Source organism: Muscardinus avellanarius, assembly GCF_963383645.1.
Source record: "Muscardinus avellanarius genome assembly, chromosome: X".
Classification (NCBI taxonomy): Eukaryota; Metazoa; Chordata; class Mammalia; order Rodentia; family Gliridae; genus Muscardinus; species Muscardinus avellanarius.
In genome coordinates, this window is record NC_137792.1 from 61,145,245 (window position 1) to 61,165,829 (window position 20,585).

A 20,585-nucleotide genomic window follows, 5' to 3' on the forward strand; every position below is an offset into this window, starting at 1 on the left:
TCCTCTCTGGAATTAAAGACTAAATACCATGTTCAATAAATCTCAGATAGAGTTTTGAGGACTGTCTTCAGCCTTTTTATTTTTTTTTCAAATATCAGGGGCTGATTGCCCAATGAAATGTGTTACTAACACCACACATCCTTCTTCATTAAATAGATTTAAATGGATATAGAGGGTAAAAGCCTCCTGAGTTGATTCCCTCAGTGAGAATGGCAGGGGGAAAAGGATTGAGTTAGAGAGGGAGGCTGTCCTAGAATAGGTTGGTGGTCGAGACAGTGAGGAGAGATCATGTGGTTCAGGTTCCTCATTTAGTGGTGTTTGCAACCCACCAGGGTCAGATGCTGGTAACTGCAAGTAGCCACAAAATGGCAACTCTGCCTGTGAATCAGTAAAATCACAGGCTGGTGACACAGCAAGACCACCGCACTGCCATGAGGTGATCAAGATGGTGACTATGGCTGGGGATAATCCTAGCCAGCTGTATTTTGCTGGTGGAGCAAGGGAAGTGGGAAAGAAAAGGCAGGAATGCATAAAAAAGAAAGCATAGATATAAAAAAAAAAACTTCCGACTATTTACTGGACTGCCTACAAGCATTGCTATCAGTAAGAATATTAAAATCCAAAGTACCATTCATTGGCCTCCATGACTCATTATCCAACTCGTATTGAGGCCAAACTCTAGTGCAAGAGAAATGTAGATGCTCAGGCCATAAATCCACCACTAGACCCAGAGTCTGGAGATTAGCGAGGAGATTACCCAGCAGGGACTGGGATTCTGTTTTGGAGCTTTGGCTTTTCATAATTGGTCCGCAGGTGAAAATAAAGTAAAGAAAACAGGCTTCTCTATTTCCTAATCAATCGTTCGTCAGTGGAGATTAAGAGATCGGGAAAGACGTCTCTCAATAATTTCTCAAACCCGGAGTATGACCTGGTCCTCTGGGTACTGACTTGTTGCAGCTGTGAGTTTTGAAAATTGAGGAGCCTGAGGCAAGAAGCCATAAGGCAGAAAGCCAGAACCTGCTGACAAAGGGAAGGAGAAGAAGCTTACCATATCTGAAAGACCTCTGCAAGTTGAGTGGTTGGTAGGTGCACAACTCCGGAATTGGAGTGTAGGCAGCAGCCAGGCCCGAGTGGTGCAGAAGGATGGAGCCAGAGTGGTGGTGGTGATGGCAGGGACCCAAGTGCATGCCACCCAGCGAGCCTGCTGCAGGACCTCAGGGGCAAACCCAGTATATAAGAAAGTGGTTGGTCCAATTGAGGGTCGAGTTTGAGAGTCCGGGGCTGAAGGAGGAATACAGAAACCAAAGCAACAAAGAGAAAAAAAAAATTAAATCCTCAAGGTTTCATGCACCAGATATAATGTTGGAACTGAGTTGGGGGTGATGAAGGAGGCAAACACCAGACAATTTATTGAAGGCTTCTTTAATAAATTGGTTCCTTTGGGCAGGGTTTTCCGACCATGGGGAAAGGGACTGATGACCAAGCATCAGTCACGTGATCAGCAGAGTTGGTCAGTAGAGTCATGGTCAGTCAGCAGTTAACAGAGTCACATGGTCAGAGAAAAAATATGGATATTTATAGCAGTGGTCTTGGGGTGGAGCTAGAGGTTGGTCCTCTTGCGACATCTGGAGTCTTTCTTCTGATGTCTGGAATCTTGTGATGTCTGGAGTCTCGTGATTTCTGGAGCCTTGCGATGTCTCCACTTCTGGCTTCTGGGGTTCTGGCTCCTATCCCCACTGTCGGTCTTGTGGGGAAAGGGAGGGACTTGAACTAACAATAGGCACAGATAAACTTTTTCAACAAAACCTCAAGGGCATAAGAAACTAAAAGGTGGAGCAATATGTGAAATTGCATTAAACTAAAGAGGTGCAGCACAAGCAAAATAAACCACCAAGTACCTCAACAGACAGCCTACGGAATGGATAATTTTTTTTTCTAATTTCTAAACTATACAGAGCACTCAAGAAACTGAACATTAAGAAAACAAATTACCCAATCAACAATGGACATGTTAACAAAAAAATCAAGTAGCCAATAGACATATAAATAACTGTTCAACACTATTAGCAATCAGAAAGATGCAAATCAAAAGTACTCTGAGATTTCCCAAACTCTAATTAGAATGGCAATAATTCTAAACACAAACAATAACAAATGCTGGTGAGGATGTGGACAAGTTGGAACTCTAATACATTGTTGGTGGGTTTTCAAATTGATGCAACCACTTTGGAAAGCAGTATGGAGAATTTTATAAAAATGGAAACAAAACTAAATATGATCCAGCAATATCACTTCTGGGTATCCACACAAAATAATGAAAACCAAAGTACTAAACTAATGTTAGGCTATCTATGTTCATAGCTGCACAATTCACAATTGCCAAATTATGGAACCATCCATGATGTCCATTAGCAGATAAATGGATTACAAAACTATGGTACATGTACACAATGGAAGTTTACTCAGCTATAAAGAACAACATTATATCATTTGCAGGGAAATGTATGGAGGTAGAGAATATTATGCTAAGTGAGATTAGTCAGTCAAAGAAAGTAAAAAACCAGATGCTCTCCCTAATATGCAGAAGCTAGGGAGAAAAGGGGTCATATAAAAATTCTAGTGGAAGGAGGAGAAACTATAGATGACCAAAAGGTGACCTATCTGAGGGGGGATGGAAAGGGCAGGAGGGAACTTCACTATTTTACATGATGTACATTCCTAAGCACATCAAAGTCAATCCATAAGCCAATTATGAGGAGGGAGGGGTGAGGGAATGGGGTAAGAATTGTGTAAGGGCTGATTGGGTGATGTGTGAATGTATGCTTGTATCATGTTATGCTCCATTATTATGTATGACTACAATGCACCAATAAAAAGAAGAAAAAAAATAAAATATAAATAAAATGGGAATAAATCTTGGAAAGGTAAAAGACATAGGTGATAGGCAAGTGTCATTTATTAACATTCTAGTCACTAAGAAAAATACCAGTTCTCTGGCATGAATTTGTTGCTAATACATTTCTTGGAGACTCAATTGTCTGATAAATTCATAATAGATTAAAATAAGTAAAAATTTTGACTCTATGTCATATTAAATACTGTATTATGAAATGATTTTGAAAAAATGTATTTTCTCTTTGTAAACTTTTAGAAGCACATTAATCTCCATGTGGCAGGTGTTAAAACAGGTGACCTTCAGGAGGCCTGCTATTGAAAGGAACAGAGCTTCAGTGTATTCTAGAAATAATTATGAACATATAGGAAATATTCCTTGAATTTTGACCTTGACAAGATAGTCTACTTTATATTTAACTATGGGGGGTGCTCAGAAATTATTTTTTAATGTATAACTATTATATTTAAATATTTTATTACCAGGAGGGATATAAGTTTTAACATTGTAATAACATATTAATATATTAAAATTTGATCATTGCATTAATAATAATCTATTGATATTTTCAGATTATCCCACTGATGTTCAGAGACATAAAGACACTTTTTTGCTTAAGGTCAAGTAGATCATAAAGTTATCCTCTATTTTGTATTTTATTTGGAACAGCTATAGTAAGACATTATCAGTATACAAAGAACTGTACGTATTTAGTATGTATAATAATATGAGTGTGGATATATGCAAACATCTATAAAACCATCACCAAAATAAAGGTAAAAGACATATACAACACCTTATAAAGTTTCCTTATGTTCCCTTTTGTATTTTTGAATTTGTGTGTTTTGTGATTTTATTCATGTTAAGAAATTGTAAGAAGCCAGGCATGGTAGTGTACACTTGTAATCTCAGCATTATGGAGGCTGAGAGAGGAGGACTGTAGTTGTGGCCAGCCTCAGCTATTTGGTGAGGCCTTTGCAACTCAGTGAGATACTATTTCAAAATAAAGAATAAAAAATAGGTCTGGAGGTGTAGCTTGGAAGTAGAATGGCTCTGGCTTCAATCCTTAGTACCACAAAAAACAAAGAAACAACAACAACAAAAAAGAAATCTTAACAAATGTGGTCTAATGATAGAAAATTTAGTCATCTGGGATAAATGAAACAGTATATCCTATGAACAATGTAACAAAGTAAGAAATGTGTGTGTGCCTTCAGTCATTGACACAGCTCCAAAAATACTCATAATTTCTTTACTGATAGATCTACTAGAGTTACATTTTTTCCTAATATTTGTTTTTGACCCCAGTCCCTAAGCTCCTAATTCATTGATTTTTTCTGGATGATAGGTATTTTCTTATTTTTAATGTGGTTATTGTTGATTATTGTTGGTAGGCTTTTATATGGGGTCCCATTTACAAGAAAGACAAAACATGATTAGAAATTTGGAACTTTCAGGCATTACTTTACTCATTTCCCACTAGAAAGAGAGAAGAGGATGAAGAATAAGTTAATAATTAATAATGTCTGTGTAAAATTTCTAAAGTATGGGTTTTATAAAGCTTTGAGAAGGTTGGTGAAGATGTAAAAGTATTCAGATGACATGCCTAGAGAGGGCATGGAACTTTTCTGTCCCTCCTTATACCTTAGCTTATTCATCTCTCCCACATGTCTAATTTTTATTCTTTACAATAACCCAGTAAATGTAAGTAAATAGTCTTCTGATTTTTGAGGAATTCTAACAAATTAGCTAAACTGAGAATGGGTTTTGAACCCCTCATTTAGAGCAGGTAAGTCAAAATAATCAGAGGCACAAAATTAAGACTGGAATTGAAAGTTGGCGTAGTGTTATGGGGCTGAGTTCTGAACCTGTGTGGCCTGCACTAACTCTAGTTTGTCAGAAATGAGTTAAATTGAAAGCCAGTTCATGTTAACTGTTGATTGGAGAATTGGTTGTGTGAGAAGAAACATTAAAATGGTATCACAAGCATTGTATGAGTAGAATAAACTGAATTTATTATATTTATTTTAATTTTGGTACTGGGAATAGAGCCATAGGTGATTCTACCTCCAAGTTATACCCCACAGCATTCATTTTCATTCTTTATTTTGAAACAAGGTCTCACTAAGTGTGGAAAGTCTAAGTGGTGGAGGCTGGCAGCAAACCTGTAATTCTCCTCTTTCAGCCTCATGAGAAATGTGATTACAAGTGTGTTCTACCACACCTGACTGAGATGATTATCTTTAAACAGCAGAAACACCTCATTTCCTCATTCTTCATTCCTGGGAAATCAATAGTGTGTTATTTACTTTTATGTATTTGATGATTATAGTGGATGTATGTAGTATTTGACTTTTTGTGTCTTATTTTACTCAACATGCTGTCTTCTAGATTCATCCATGTTGTTACAAATGGAAAGATTTATTTTCAAAGGCCAAACAGTGTATATAGAATGTATTTTTCTTTATTTGCTCATGCACTGATGGGCACTTGAGTTTCTTCTAATTAATATAAGCACAACTCCTTTAAGGTCGGATTATTATCTATGATTTATACATGAAATAATTAAGAAAAAGATGAAGAAATTTGCTTAGTCACCCAGACAATAAATGAGAGAGCCAACTAAATGAGAAATATAGCATCCTGTGCACTTTATCAGTAAACAGTCAACTATAGAAGGATATAGTAAACTTGGACATTTCTTACATGTTCAGCATCTTATTTTCCTTACATTTTATTTCAATAAAAGCAATAACTCTGTACATACTTTCTACCATTTTTGAAATTTCTACAATTTTTAGCTGCCTTATAAAGCAAATTAGAACATATTATCAAACACTCCAGTTTAAGTGCTTGAGTACTACATAGAAAAATTTATCAGCCAAATTACACCAACACACTGACCAGTTTTTTAATTGTACCTGAAGGAATAATATATAGTGGGTAGGGATTTGGTGATGTAACATTATGCAGAAATAAGTAAATAGAAAGAGACAACTATTTAGAATGCTACTATAAAATGAAAGGATGATAATCTAAATGGGTAGAGTTGGAAGTAAAAAATAGACAGAAACACATTATGAAAAATATCAGAAAAGCATAATTTATACTGTAATTGTGTATAATTGTTTTTGTCTCCTTAATTATGAATATCTGTTTAGTATGTAAATAAAGTATTAATGATAAAGTAAAATAAGCTTATGCTTAATAATTAAATATTATAGAATATATACATTTAATTAAGGTGAGTAAAATGCCCATAAGCAGCTTGAAATCTAGGAGAGATAAACTACACATATGCAATACATTCTACCTATCATAATTCTGATTTTCTCCTCTGTGGCTTGGGTTAAAATGTCTTTACCTGCACTTGCCAAATGTTTAAATTTTAGTGAATATCTTTATTTCTGTACATTTCTAGATATTTACCTACATAATATATAATAATCATGCTTACTCTATGTGTAGGCTTGTAATAAGAACTCAATAAGATAATGTCTATACTGTAAATCTGTAAATACTGTAAATTAGAAAGATTCATATATACACAAATAAAAAGGGCTATATCAAATAGTATTAGTAGTAAAAAAAACAGTCTGATTACTTGTTTTAATTACTTTTTGTGGTACTGTGGATAGAACCCAGGGGCATTCTACCTCCAGGCCACACCCCTAGCCCTATCTTTTATTCTTTATTTTGAAGCAGGGTTTCACTGAGTTGCAAAGGGCCACACGAAGTAGCTGAAGCTATCCACAAACCACAATCGTCCCTGTCTCAGCCTCCTGAATACTGTGATTACAAGTGTGTGCCACCACACCCAACAATAATTAATTATACAATAGTTCTATTAATAGGTATGGTGGTTTGAATAGTGCCTCTACCCCACCCCAAATTTTTATATTCAACCAGAATATCAGAATGCAGCCTTATTTGGAAATAAAATATGAGAAATTTTAACTAAATAAGAATGTTAAGTTCAATAATCCTGGATTTAAGAATAGTGTGTTTGTCAGGAAAAGGAGAGAGGAATTTGGACACAGAGGCATAGCGATGGCCATTTGAAGATGGCCAAAGACTGTGGTGATATGACTTCCAACCAAGAAAAGTGAAGAATTTCTGGGAACCACCAGCAGCTGGAAGAGGCAAAGATTTATTGTTACATAGAGCCCTCAAAGAGACCATGGTCTTCACAGAATTCTAACCTCTAGGTCTGTAAAAGAACAGATTTATATTGTTTTAAGCTACTTGGTTATGATACCTTAATATAACAACCTTAGAAAGCTAATACAATATGTTTATTTAGTTTTGTCAAATGCACGCTCTTCAGTGAAAAGAAATTATTCTGTAATACCTAACTTAATTTCAGAGACAGATAAAAATAACTGCTTATAAAAATTATGAATGGAAGGTTGGGGTTATATGATAGCGAACTTGGCTACTATGTGAAATGTGCTGAGTTTGATACTTAGCACAACAGATCAAACACAATCACACAAATAACAAAACAAAAACACCACAAAAACCCAAACCCAACACTAATGAATTGAGGTGTCATTTATAATACATGGGCCATTTTATCATCATCCACAAACTCAGAGTTACTTCTTGCATCACAAGACTGCTGTAGAAATCAAGAGATAGACATAATTGAAAGCATTCGGCAAAATTTGTCATTTATTATTTATTTAATTTATTTATTGTAATAAATCTTCCCATAATTCCCAATATGCCTATCATTTTCTGTTTTCATGTTTTCTCTTACACACTCCAATTTTTGATGATAGGTATACTGAACACATTGCTTTAAAAAGGTGTGAATATTAATTGACTCAGTGACAATTATAGAAAACTAAATTTTTCTGTAAAGGAGTAGTAAAACTCAGAGAGGTTTATAATTTTAGAAATATCATTTCACATTTTAAATGCATGCCATCAAAAATAAAAGACAAATGCTGCCCAGTGCCAGCTTTCATATTTCAGAAACTATTATACAAAAATAATTTTTTTGCAATAAGCGGGGGTGGGGGGTGGGACCCAGGGATATTCTACCTCTGGTTTTACTGAGTTGTAAAGGGCCTCACTATGTAGTTGAGGATCTCTGAGAATAGTGATCTTTCTGTCTCAGCCTATCAAATGCTGACATTACAAGTGTGTACCATCATGCTTGGATAAGAATAATTTCTAATACCATTACTTTAGAGTAACTAAGATATCTTTCATGTATCTGATAAACACTATACATGGTTAGAAAGAAAAGTTATCGCTTTGCCACTGAGAAACTGATGCATAGAGGGGTATGATAGCAGATTCATGTAATTCCATTTCTTGAGAGACTGCATCAGGAAGACCGTAACTTTGCATCCAATTTATAGCAGTAAGTGCCCACATAAGAAAAACGGAAAGTCACCAAACAAACAACCAAATGACATACCTCAAAGACCTAGGAAAATAGCAGTCTAATTCAAAAGCCAGCATAAAGCAGAAAATAAATAAAATCAGAGCAGAAATAAAATAAAAAATAAAAATACAAAGGATCAAATAATCAAAAATATTTTTGAAAAAATTAACAAGATTGGCAAACCCCTATCAATGTAACACAAAGAAACAACTCAAATTATTAAAATCAGAAATGAAAAAGAAGACATCACCACAGACAGTAGAAATATTCAGGAAAGCATCAGAAACTATTTTAAAATTTATATTCCAATAATCTGGAAAACATGGAAGAAATCTTGACAGATATCCAAACACATACAAACTCCCTAAATTTAACTAAGAGAATATAAAAAGCCTAATCCAACAATTAGCAAGCAAATAAATATAAATAACAATAAAAATTCTGCCATCAAAGAAAAGCCCAGGTTACACAGCTTTTCAGCTAAATTATACAAAACTTTTGAAGAAGCAAACCTAAAACTTCCAAAGAAGATAATCTCATACTTCCCAAGTAAACCTAATACTTCTCAAAGTTGTTGTGTAAAATTAAGAGGTGGAATTTTTTCAAAATCTATGAGGCTATTATCACATTAATACCAAAACCAAATAAAGATATTTCAGAAATTACAAACAAATATAATTGATGAATATAGATGTAAACATTCTAAACAAAATATTGTACACAATGAGCAATATGGTTTTATTCCAAGAAAGCAAGGCTGGATCAACATACACAAATCAATACGTGTTATTCACCACATAAATATAACTAAGAAAAAAATCACATGATCATATCAATAGATGTTGAAAAGACATTTGACAAAATACAACAGCCATTTATATTAAAAACTTTGCAGAAATTGTAATTGAAGAAACATAGCTTGACATCATTAAGGCAATATACAATAAACCCAAAGCCACCATCATATGGAATGAGAAAAATGCAGAAATTATCTCTAACATCAGGAACAAGACAAGGATACCTACTATCACCACTGCTTCTCAGTTAAATCCATAAAACTCTTGTCAGAGCAATAAGAAAAGTTAAATATATCAAAGGAATTCAAATAAGAAAGAAGAATAAATTTATATGTTTGCAGATGACATTTTCCTGTATTTGGAAGACCAAAAAAATTTAAAAAAAACGACCAAATGAGTACTAAAGTTGATTAACCAAGTTATCAAAATAGTGGGATTAAAGATTAAAGTCCTCTACAATAAAATTATAAAAAATTCAATAAAGAAACTTAAGAGGACCTCAGAATATAGAAGCTATTAGAAGAAGGCATTGGTTCAACATTTCAACATATAGGCAAAAGGAGAAACTTTCTTAATAAGACACCAAGCCTCAGGAAGTTAAAACAAGTATTAATAAGTGGGATAGCATCAAACTAAATGGTTTCTGCTGATCAAAGAATATCATTGAATCTAAAGAGAAAGCATTCAGAATGGAAGGTCTTTACCAGCTATTCCTCTGACCAATGACTAATACATAGAATATGCAAAATCATAAAAGACTACACTAGATAAACAAATAACCCAATCAGGGTTACTTGTTTGAATGGGCAATTGAATTGAGTAGACATTTTACAAAAGAAGAAACTCAAGTGGTGAGCAGATAAATGAAAAAATGTTCAACACCATTAGCAATCATGGAGATGTAAATCAATACTACCCTGAGATTCTAGCTAACCCAATCAGAATGAAAATCATCAAGAAGTCAAATAACAATAAATGTTGGCAAGGATATGGGGAAATAGAAACTCTTTTACACTGTTGGTGAGATCACACACTAGTTCAGCCACTATGGAGCTCAGGGTGGAACGGATCCACCATATAACCTGGCTATACTACTAGTTGGTATCTTTTCAAAAGGGTTGAAACCAGAGAACTATAATAATATATGCCTACTCATGTTTATAGCAGCACAATTCACAATAGCCAAATTATGGAACAAACCTAGGTATCTATAAGTAGATCAATGAAGTACAACATTGTTGGAAATATACACAATGGAATTCTATTCAGCAATGAAAAAGACCAAAATTACATTATTTGCAAGAAGGTGGAAGGAATTTGAGAGCATGCTATGTTAGATTAGCCAGACACAGAAAATAAATGGTCATATGTTTTCTCTAATATGTGCAAGATTGAGAGGAAATGGGAAACAGGAACGACTCCATATGATGGAGGAAAACCTCAGTAGAGCCAAAGAGGAATGATGAGGGAGGATAAAGATTGAAGTTCAATAATGGAAATACTACCATCTACTATGTTTATACATGTGCATATATTAATGTTACTGTGGGTACTCTGTATTGAGAGGGAGGAAAAGTAGGAGGTGGGGGGTACTAAGTGCTGCGTGCATACATGTCATTGTAAACATGATTTACATTATGATGTGAACTATAATGCACCGATAAAAGCATAAAAATAAATTCTATTTTCAGACACATTTCTACTTTGGATTTATTTTTGTTTCATATTATTATAGGGAACTTCCTGAACCTGCTTAATAAAACACAGAAATTGAGCCAATATCCTTTAAAAATTACAGTGATGCTTAGGAAAAAGCAAGGACCACCCCTTGCCACGGCCTGCCTCCCTTGGAGTCTGTGTGCGTGACCCTGCACGCATGATGTAGCACATGATTAAAGAAAGCAAGCCTGAGGAAGCCTGGTTCCTCTTCAGACTACTTCTTGCTCTTAGATATTCTTTCATAACTATTGTTCTTTTGGTAATGATTCTATTAACTTTCCACACAAATGGCTTCAGTGATGTAAAACGAGGTCCCAAAAATCAGGACTATGGGAGAAACTGAATCCGTGGAAGATAAAAATTCTGGTAAAATATGTCTGGGCCCTAAGACTCCCCCTGCCTTGCTCCAAGCTATAATAAAATTTAGTCAGAGCTTAAGTGCTGTGAAAGCATTCAGGCTGCAGCAATTACAATGCAGAGTTCCTCTCTATCTTTGCCCTTCATTCTAATCATTAACCTATAGTAAAAGCCTTAAGTGTCAACTGAGGCCATTAGCCCTAAAACTACAAGAAAGGTAACCGGTGCCTCTGTTTACCTCCTCTGCTCTCCTCTGTGTCCGGCCTGGATATAGGAAAGATAAACTTTGTGTGCAGCTTCAAAGAACTTTTGTTGATGAGCAACCAATACTGCCCAATACAATAAAGCCGAGGGCCTGGTAGATTCTTGACCCTTGCACTTAGTACATGCAGTGCCCAGAGACAAGGAGGCACCACCTGGCTAAAGTCAATAAGTATGTCAGAACAAAAGACAAATATAATAAATGTGCAGGTATGAAGTTTTGATGGAGATAAAGAAAGGAAATCTTGTGAGAATAAGAAAGCATTTTGTATGAAGTAAAGTTTATCCTAAGATTGTCCCAAATGGGAAAATGAAAGGACCAGGATAAAAAAACAGGAAGGTTAAAAAAGCAAGTTACAGAAGGTTTGTGGTATGTGCGGAAGATGGATTATTAAAAGAGGAGTAGGTTTCTAATAAGCCTACCGCTTGTGTATTCCCAAGAGGAAAGTGCTCAGCAGCAAGATAGTAGAGGCTAGAGGAGTACATCTGACAATTAAATCTAAAGACTCCAAAGTCTGCAATGATATTTATCAGAGAATAATTACAGGAATCAACTCACCTGTGTCTTCTTGTCATGTTGCTTTTTGGGCCCTGTCTGCTAAAATGTAATGTGAGTATTGTTTCATAGGATTGAAGCTTTCACACTTCAAATGGTGTTACAGATAAGACCTGACAGACAACTATTGCTGCCCTTTGGATCGTCATAGATGTACATGGCTCAGACCCATCTGATTTCCCTATGCCAACTACATGCATGAATGTTACCCTAAAGCTGGGACCCCCAACTTCATCCCTGTCCAGCTCAAAGAAGTTACTAGACAGAGGAGGACATGGATAAAGCCTAAGGAACAGAAGGTTCCAAAAGAGTTAAAGGAGATTCTAAAGGCTGAATTATCCAAATGACTCTGGGTGTGACTCTTGTTCTTTCTGGAATTTGCCCTCTAAGGCCCACCTGTGAGGCCAGAGATCCGATCTTAATCACAAAGACAAGGGGCTGACTTTAATCACAAGGTCCCAAACAGATCTTAATCACAAAACCTGTGACGCCACAGTTCTTCCTTTTATCTTGTTTACACTTAATGCATCACTATTGTTCTTTGGTGTTTACACTTTTCTACTAGGGAATCTCACTGGGGAAGGATATAAAAATCTTGGTTTGGGGAAATAAATTTTGTCAGTTGCATGAGAGGCAATTGTCCGTGTCCAGTCATTTCAGGTTTCTCTCTCCCAAGTTCCGGGGACGAATCCCCACATTTAGCGCCATGAACAGGGATTTGAAGGAGTTTATTTCAGTAAGGGGAAGAAATCACTGCAGAAAAAACCTCTGCAGAAAACAGCTGAATTTCTTTGCCCATCTTCCAAGAACCCCGTCCCAGTGGTCTCCAGTGCTCCGACTGAGCCAGTCTGTCGCAACCCCTAGAGGCCAGAAGCAGGGAGAGAACAAAAGAAGGACTTGATAACCATGAACTGCTGATGTTCCTAGCCTGTCTTGTGGTAAGTTTTTTGTTGTTGTTGTTGTTGTTTTATTTTATTTATTTATTTATTTTTTGGTGCATAGTAGTTATATATCCTAATGCGGTAGAAGAGAGTCAAGACAAAGTATTTTTAAACATGTCGTGTGAGTCTTGGATCAGAAAGCTAAGACTTTGTAACAGAAATAAAGCAATAAATAATACACTGTCAAATTCACAAGGATATGATAAAGAAAAGAAATTTGTCAGTCCCTACTGGGCTTGCATAGGAGTTGGAATGCATGTGGAGCAGGACTTACCTTCAGTGCCTTTTCAGGTTAAGCTGACTGTCAGCAAAGCATAAAAATGCCCAAGCTGAGAAATTAATATCAAAATAGTTCTAATGTGTAGAAGCAAACACAATATTTATTTTTAGAGAACTTTAGAAAATAAATTACTAATATAAATTTTGCAAAAGTGTTCGGTTTAAAATAAAAATATATTAAATTTGATATGGAAAGTTTATGATAATAAGAAATTAGACCTGGAGAATAGTAGAAGTAGATCAGGATAGGGAGGAGAGTAGAGAAAGGATGCTTGGAGAAAAAAGCAAGCAAAATACTATTATGTCCATATTCAAGTGTATCATTTACAAAAAACGTTACTAGAATGCATGGGGAGGGAGGAAAGAAGTAAAGCAGGATGGGTTTTAAGGGGAACCACACCAAGGAATGTTATGTGCATATATAAATTAATTACTGAATCTCCTAACTTGTGTACAATCAAATTACAGTAATAAAATTATAAAAATAATAATGTAAAAATATACAAATAAATAAATAGAAAATATGATATAAAAACAAGATATTTAAAAATTGGATTAGGTATACAAAAAGACCAATTTAACTTCTGAAAATAAATTACTGAAATTTAAGTTTAATGCCTCACCTAAGTAAATAGCATAAAGTCATATATATATATATATATATATATATATATATATATATATATATGTATTAGCCTTCACTTTATCAAACCCTTTCTAAGATTAACAAAGACCCAAGGGCTAATTTAAAATCTCACACATACCCTTAAGTGTTATGTAAAAAATGCTCAGTTAATTTAATATTACTTAAAAATTTTTAAACCCAAAACTCAACAAGGATAATGGAATAATAAATACTATGGGATACTATTTTTAAAAATGTATATACTTTTATTAATGCAATGTAATCTCACATCATAATTTAGTTTAGAGCAAAAGAGACTTACATCCACACAGCACTTGATGAGCTTATGAACAGAGAAACAATGTTTATTCTGTTTGTCAGCTTTTTCACACTATAACATATAACTGAGGTAATCAATTTATGATAGGAAATGAGTTATTCTTCACTCTAATTTTGGAGATTTTGGTCCATGATTTGTTGGTCATGTTGCTTTTAGTTCTGTGGCAAAACCTCACAGCATGGCAGAAGTAAGGCAGAAACAATTCACTTCAAGAAACAAAAAAGAATGAAATAGAAAAGATTCCTTCCATTCTATTCTTTATTATGCAGAAGAAAGAGAGAGGGTGGGAGAAGCAGGGGGGAGGGGAGGAAGTGGAGGAAGGGGAGAAAACAGAAATGGGAAGGGATGGGAAAAAACTGGAGGACAGAAAAAGAAAGGAAAGGAGATGGAATGTATTTCACAGTCCTCTGGGTCTCTTCTTGTTCAAAAGCATGTTCTTATGACCTATCTTCATCCCAATAGGCCCAACCTCTTAAAGGTTCTACCACTTTCCAGTATTGCATCATGGTGGACTAAGCATGTACCACACGGACCTTTCACAAGATTTCAGCTTTAAACCAGAGCAATAATTAACAAAATATTAGCAAACAAATGTAATATTGTTTCTTAAACATTAATTTTTCTTTTTGCTGGTTCAGATTTTCATTTTTTATTGCTATATTGTAATCATATATCTCAGTGAGATACAGGAAGGCAGAGGCATACTTGCACATACCACTCATTTAGATCTTCCCCAACTCCCACTACATTTCCTCCCCTGTCCCTCTTCTCTTATTTGGCTTAAGGATTGATTTTGATATCTTTGTGAATGTAGTATTGTCTTAATATGATAAACTTACATATTCAAACTACAAAGAATATTTTAAATTTAACATTTTTCTCATCAATATTTGGGAGGTCTTTACGTTAGAATATCCACAAGTTCACTGTTTATTTATTCAAGGTGAAATAATATAATAATAGATGCAAAATAAAATATGTGATTTGACCTCTACTCATTATTTAAAAGTAGCCAAGCTATGGAACTAGCTTCAGTGTCCATATGGTATATACATACAATTGAAACTTAGCCATAAAGAAAAAGTAATGTGCCATTTGTGGGGAAATGATTAAAACTAGATAACATTATTCTGAGTGAGATTAGCAAGTTTTAGAAAATGAACAGGTGTGGTGCTAGGTGTGGTGGTGCCTTCTTGTAATCTCAGTCCTTGGGAGGTTGAGATAGGAGGATAACAGGTTCAAATCCAGGATTGGTAATGTAGTGAGGTTCTCAGCAACATTGTGAGGCTCTCAGCATCTTAGTGAGACCCTGTTTCCTAATAAGAAATAAAATCAAGCTGGGAGTGTAACTTGGAGGTAGAATACCTTTGGGTTCCATCCCATGTACCAAAAATAAATATAGTGTGGTATAGTCATAAAAGAATATGTTTAACAGTTTAACAGTAGTGAAAATGAATAAATTATAGCAATGACTCTACATGGTAGAATATCAGAAAGAAAAATATGAGTAAAGAAAAAAATAACAAAACACTTTCAGTATTTTTGTTTATAAAACATTCAAAAACACAATATCAAACAATCCAACATTTGGGTCTCAAATGGATATGAATTAAAGGAAATAACTTTCTCAAATTTATATCATTTATATGCCTAGAATGGTGGGAAGATGAAAATGGGCAAAACACATATGGAATTATGGTCTTGGTGATGGTTTATTTCTTAAGCCAATTGGTTTTCATTGATATCAGCTGGCTTATTGCTTCTCATATGCCACACTTCTTTTTTTTTAACATTGGTGGATGGAATTGAACTCAGGTGTATTCTACCTTTATGCTACAACCAAGCCATTTCCATTTTCTATTTGGAAACAGGGTCTCACTAAATTGCTGAGGCTGATGTAGAACCAGTGACCCTTCTGTCGCAGCCTTTCAAGTACTTAGGTTACAGGCATGAGCCACAACATTTGGCTCCACAATTCTTGTAAATCTTTCTTTTATATTCCTATGATAAATTAGCAACAACACAAAAAGTAAACAGAAATGATAAAGTAAAGCCACTAAAAGAATATGAATGCAACATTATAACTCAGAGGGACTCATGAGCATGATCACTAGGGAATGCTGGAAAAAGATGATTTTTAGCTTGCACTCTTCATGGAGTAAGGTAAATTGGTGGCCTACATATTTGAAAAAAACAAGAGTTGGATATTACCTTAGCTACTTCAGCAGTATACCATGAGCTAAATAGTTTATTAAGAAAAGTAGTTTTCTCAGAGTTCTAAATCTGGAAACTGTAGATTGAAAGGCCAGCAAGTACATTATCTGGTGGAGATTAATTTCTTGACATTTACATGATATCTTATTTCTGTATCTTTTTTGGGGGGAAGGTACAAGAATATTTTCTGGAGTCTCTTTTAGTAAGGACACTAATGTCATTAACTAGAGCTCACTTCTCATATCCTAATCAATATCTAAGTCTCTCTTGCTGGGCATGGTGGCACACGCTTGTAATCCCCGTGCTTGGAAGATGGAGACAGGAGAATCTCGCAGGTTCATAGACAGCCATGATGGCTTAAGAGACCCTGTTTCCAAAATATAAAAAAATAAGTCTGGGAGTATAGCCCGGAGGTAGAAGGGCTTCCAGGAACCCCAGTACCATCAAAAAAAAAAAAAAAAAAAAACTAAATCTCTGCTTCCAAACACTATTAATATGGTAGTTAAAATAGTTTTGTTTTGTTTTGTTTTTGTGGTACTATGTATTGAACCCAGAAACATTCTAACCCCAACTTTTTTATTATTTGTTTTGAAATAGGTTATCTCTAAGTTGCTGGGTCTCAGTAAGATGCTAAATTTTTGAGGCTGACCTTGAAATTGTGATCCTCTTGTCTCAGCCTCCCCAAGTACTGGGATTGCAATTGTGTGCTACCATGCTTGGCTGGGGGTAAGGATATTAATACAGAATTTTTTGTGCGGAACAAAAATATTTAGACCACAGGTAAGTAACAAGCAGATGAAAGACAATATAAAACAAAGGAGCTTTCTAAAAAGATGCTAAAAATGTCTCAAAAATGTAAGAAAACAATGTTTTAATTATATACTCACTTTTTCTTCTTAGCATAAAACCTCTCCTTCAAACAAAAGTCAGTGAACTGCATTTACTTGTTAGCAAAGGGTATACTCAGCTGTTGTGGAATAACATATGACATATTACATCAGAATATTTTATGATTTAAAAAAAACTGGTAAAAGTATGCTATGTGTATACAGTAAACTTTTTCAGCACAAAATTATTTTTGACTGAGGAATGAAAGAAGATTAACTAAATTAATATTATTACTGCCTGCTAGAATTCTAATTAAATTGGCCACACGAAGTACAAATACTACCTAAATAAACTGTTTAGCATTCTCTTCACCACTTTGTAGTTAGGGTTGTCAAAATCTTGATCTACAATAAAAGTCCTTAATCACTCTATTCCCCCATTATTGGGTGATTAATAGCACATCGTAGAAATTTGTTTTTCTTATCTCAGTCCTGTTGTAGAAGAAATGTTGTTTTTGAGATTGCTTCAGGAAGAATCATAGTTGATTTCTGTAGGCTTTCTGGATAATTTAGGCTCAGAAGTAACAAAAAAGTGTGTGAGAGATAAAATGCTATATTTATCCACAACAGATCCCACCTGACATTGAAAATGCAAACACTGAGTTAGCTTTCTGTGATCTGACCTAGAGGGAGGTAAAAAATTTTACTTCTTTTAGATCATTATTTAAAACCATGAGTATTTTTTTTATCATCACCACACATTTGTCAGGAGATATATAACTTCTAGTCTTGCATCTGGATTGACCATACTATGTACTTTGGGAATGTTATTTTCAGGGCCTCAGTTTCTTCATGGATAACATGGGTGATTTCAACCAGGTAATTTTTAGTCTTTTATTCTTGTCTTTCTGACATATAGTGATGAAATAATACAACTATTTTAAATAAATAAAACAGAAACAAAATATAGGCATATTGTGACTATGGCTCTCTAACATCTAATATAAAGCATACAATAAGAATTGTTATCATCACGAAATTTATGTTGGCATGCAGAAAATCTTCTGATTTTTATTATTGATTTTGTATCCAAACTATTTGTTGAATTTGTGGATAAGTTTTATAAGCTTTATGTTGAGTTTGTTGGGTCTTATAAGTATAGTATCCTGCCATCTGCAAATAGGGATAGTTTTAATTATTCTTTCCTATTATTACTCTTTTATATCATTCTCTTGCCTTATTGCTCTGGCTAGAGTCTCAAATACTATATAAGGGAGAATTGGAAATAATGGATATCTTTGACTTGTTCCTATTTTGAGGGGAAAGTCTTGTAGTTTTTCCCTGTTTAATATGATGTTGGCTGTGAGCCTATGGTATATTGCTTTCAGGATGATGAGGTATGTTCCTTCAATTTCAATTCTCTGCAGTGATTTAAGCATAAATGGATGTTGAATTTTGTCAAATGCTATTTCAGCATCTACTGAAACGATCATGTGATTTTTGTCTTTGGTTCTGGTTATGTAAGAAATTACATGGTTTGTTTTTTGTTGAAACAGTATTGCATCCCTGGGATGACTCCTACTTGGTCATGGTGTAAGGTTTTCTTAATGTGGTTTTGAATGCGTATTGCTAGCATTTTGTTTAGCAGTTTTGCAATAAAGTTCATCAACAATACAGGCTTATAGTTTTCTTTACTTGAGCTGTCTTTATTTTGGTATCACTGTGATGTTGGCTTTGTAGAATGTATTAGAGAGAGTCACATTTCTTTCAATTACATGAAATATATTGATGAATTTATTCTTAAATCTATTAGCTCTTATATAAAGGTTTAGTAAATTTTACTTTTGAAACCATCTGGTCCTGGGGTTTTGTTTGATGGTAAGCCCTTTATTGCTGCTACAACCATTTTGATTTCTATCGATCAGTTTAACTATCCAATGAAAAAGAAAAGGAGAAAACACTTCCACTCAGGATTTCCCATAAAAAAAAATACTTAGGAATGAACCTAACTTTAACAAAGAAAATTATAAAAGATTGATAAAGAAGAAGTAGAAGACCTTAGAAAAATAGAAATATCGTCCATGTTCTTGAGTAAGGAGAATAAATTGTATTAAAATAGACATTCTTCCAAAAATGATCTACAGCATCAACACAAAACCCATTATATTACCAAGGTCATTCCTCACAGATATAGAACAAAATCAATCCTTAAATTCATTTGAAAGAACAAAAATCTAAGAAGAGCCAGAGTAGTCCTCAGCAACATAAACTATGGAGAAGGCATCGCACCTGAAGTCAAACTATACAACAAAGCAATAATCATAAAAACACCATTTTACTGGTACAAAAATAAGACACATAGACCAATGGAGCAGAACAGAAGACTCAGAAACAAACCTGCACACTTATAGCCAATTAACTTTTGACAAAGGTTTCAAAAACATACACTGGAAAAAGATAGCTACTTCAAAAATGTTGTAGCCCAAACTAGTTAAGCATATATAGAAAAATGAAAATAAACCCCACTTTTTCTCCTTGAACAAGAGTCAATTCAAGATGCATCAGAGACTTGGAAATCAGACCAGAGACCTTGCAGGTTCTTAAAGAGGACATAGATCCAACACTTCAGTACAAAGGCACAGGTAAAAACTTTCTCAACAAGACCAAAAATACACAATAAAACAAAAGGAGAATCAGTATGTGAAATGTTATTAAACTGAAGAGGTTCTGTACAGCAATAAAAAAAAACTATCAAGAACCTCAACAGAGAACAAACAGAATGGGAGAAATATTTTTTAAACTATTTCTCCAATAGAGGACTATTATTGAGAATATACAAAGAGCCCAAGCATCTCCCCACTAAGAAAATAAATACCTCAATCAAAAAATGGGCAAGTGATCAAATCTCTAAAACACACAATGTACTTAAACATATTGAAGTCAACCACTAAGCCGAGCAAGGGAGGGAGGGATAGGGAAGGAATGGGGAGGGAATTGGGTAGGGGTTAAATCAGTGATGTGTACATGTCTGTACACACAAGATTTTACCCCAATATAATGTATAAATATAATGCACCAATAAAAATTTTAAAAATGGTCAAGTGAACTAAATACATGCTTCACAAATAAAGAAATTCAAATGGCCGATCAATGTATAAAATAATGTTCAATAGCATTAGCAATCAGAGAAATATAAATCAAAATTCCCTTGAGATTTCACCTAACTTCAACTAGAATGGCAGGTCTTCAAAACACAAACAATATCAAATGCTGGCAAGGATGTAAAGAAATAGGAACTCTAATAAATTGTTGATGGTATTGCAAATTGGTGCAACCACTTTGGAAAGCAGTGTGAAGGATCCTCAGAAGAATGGGAAC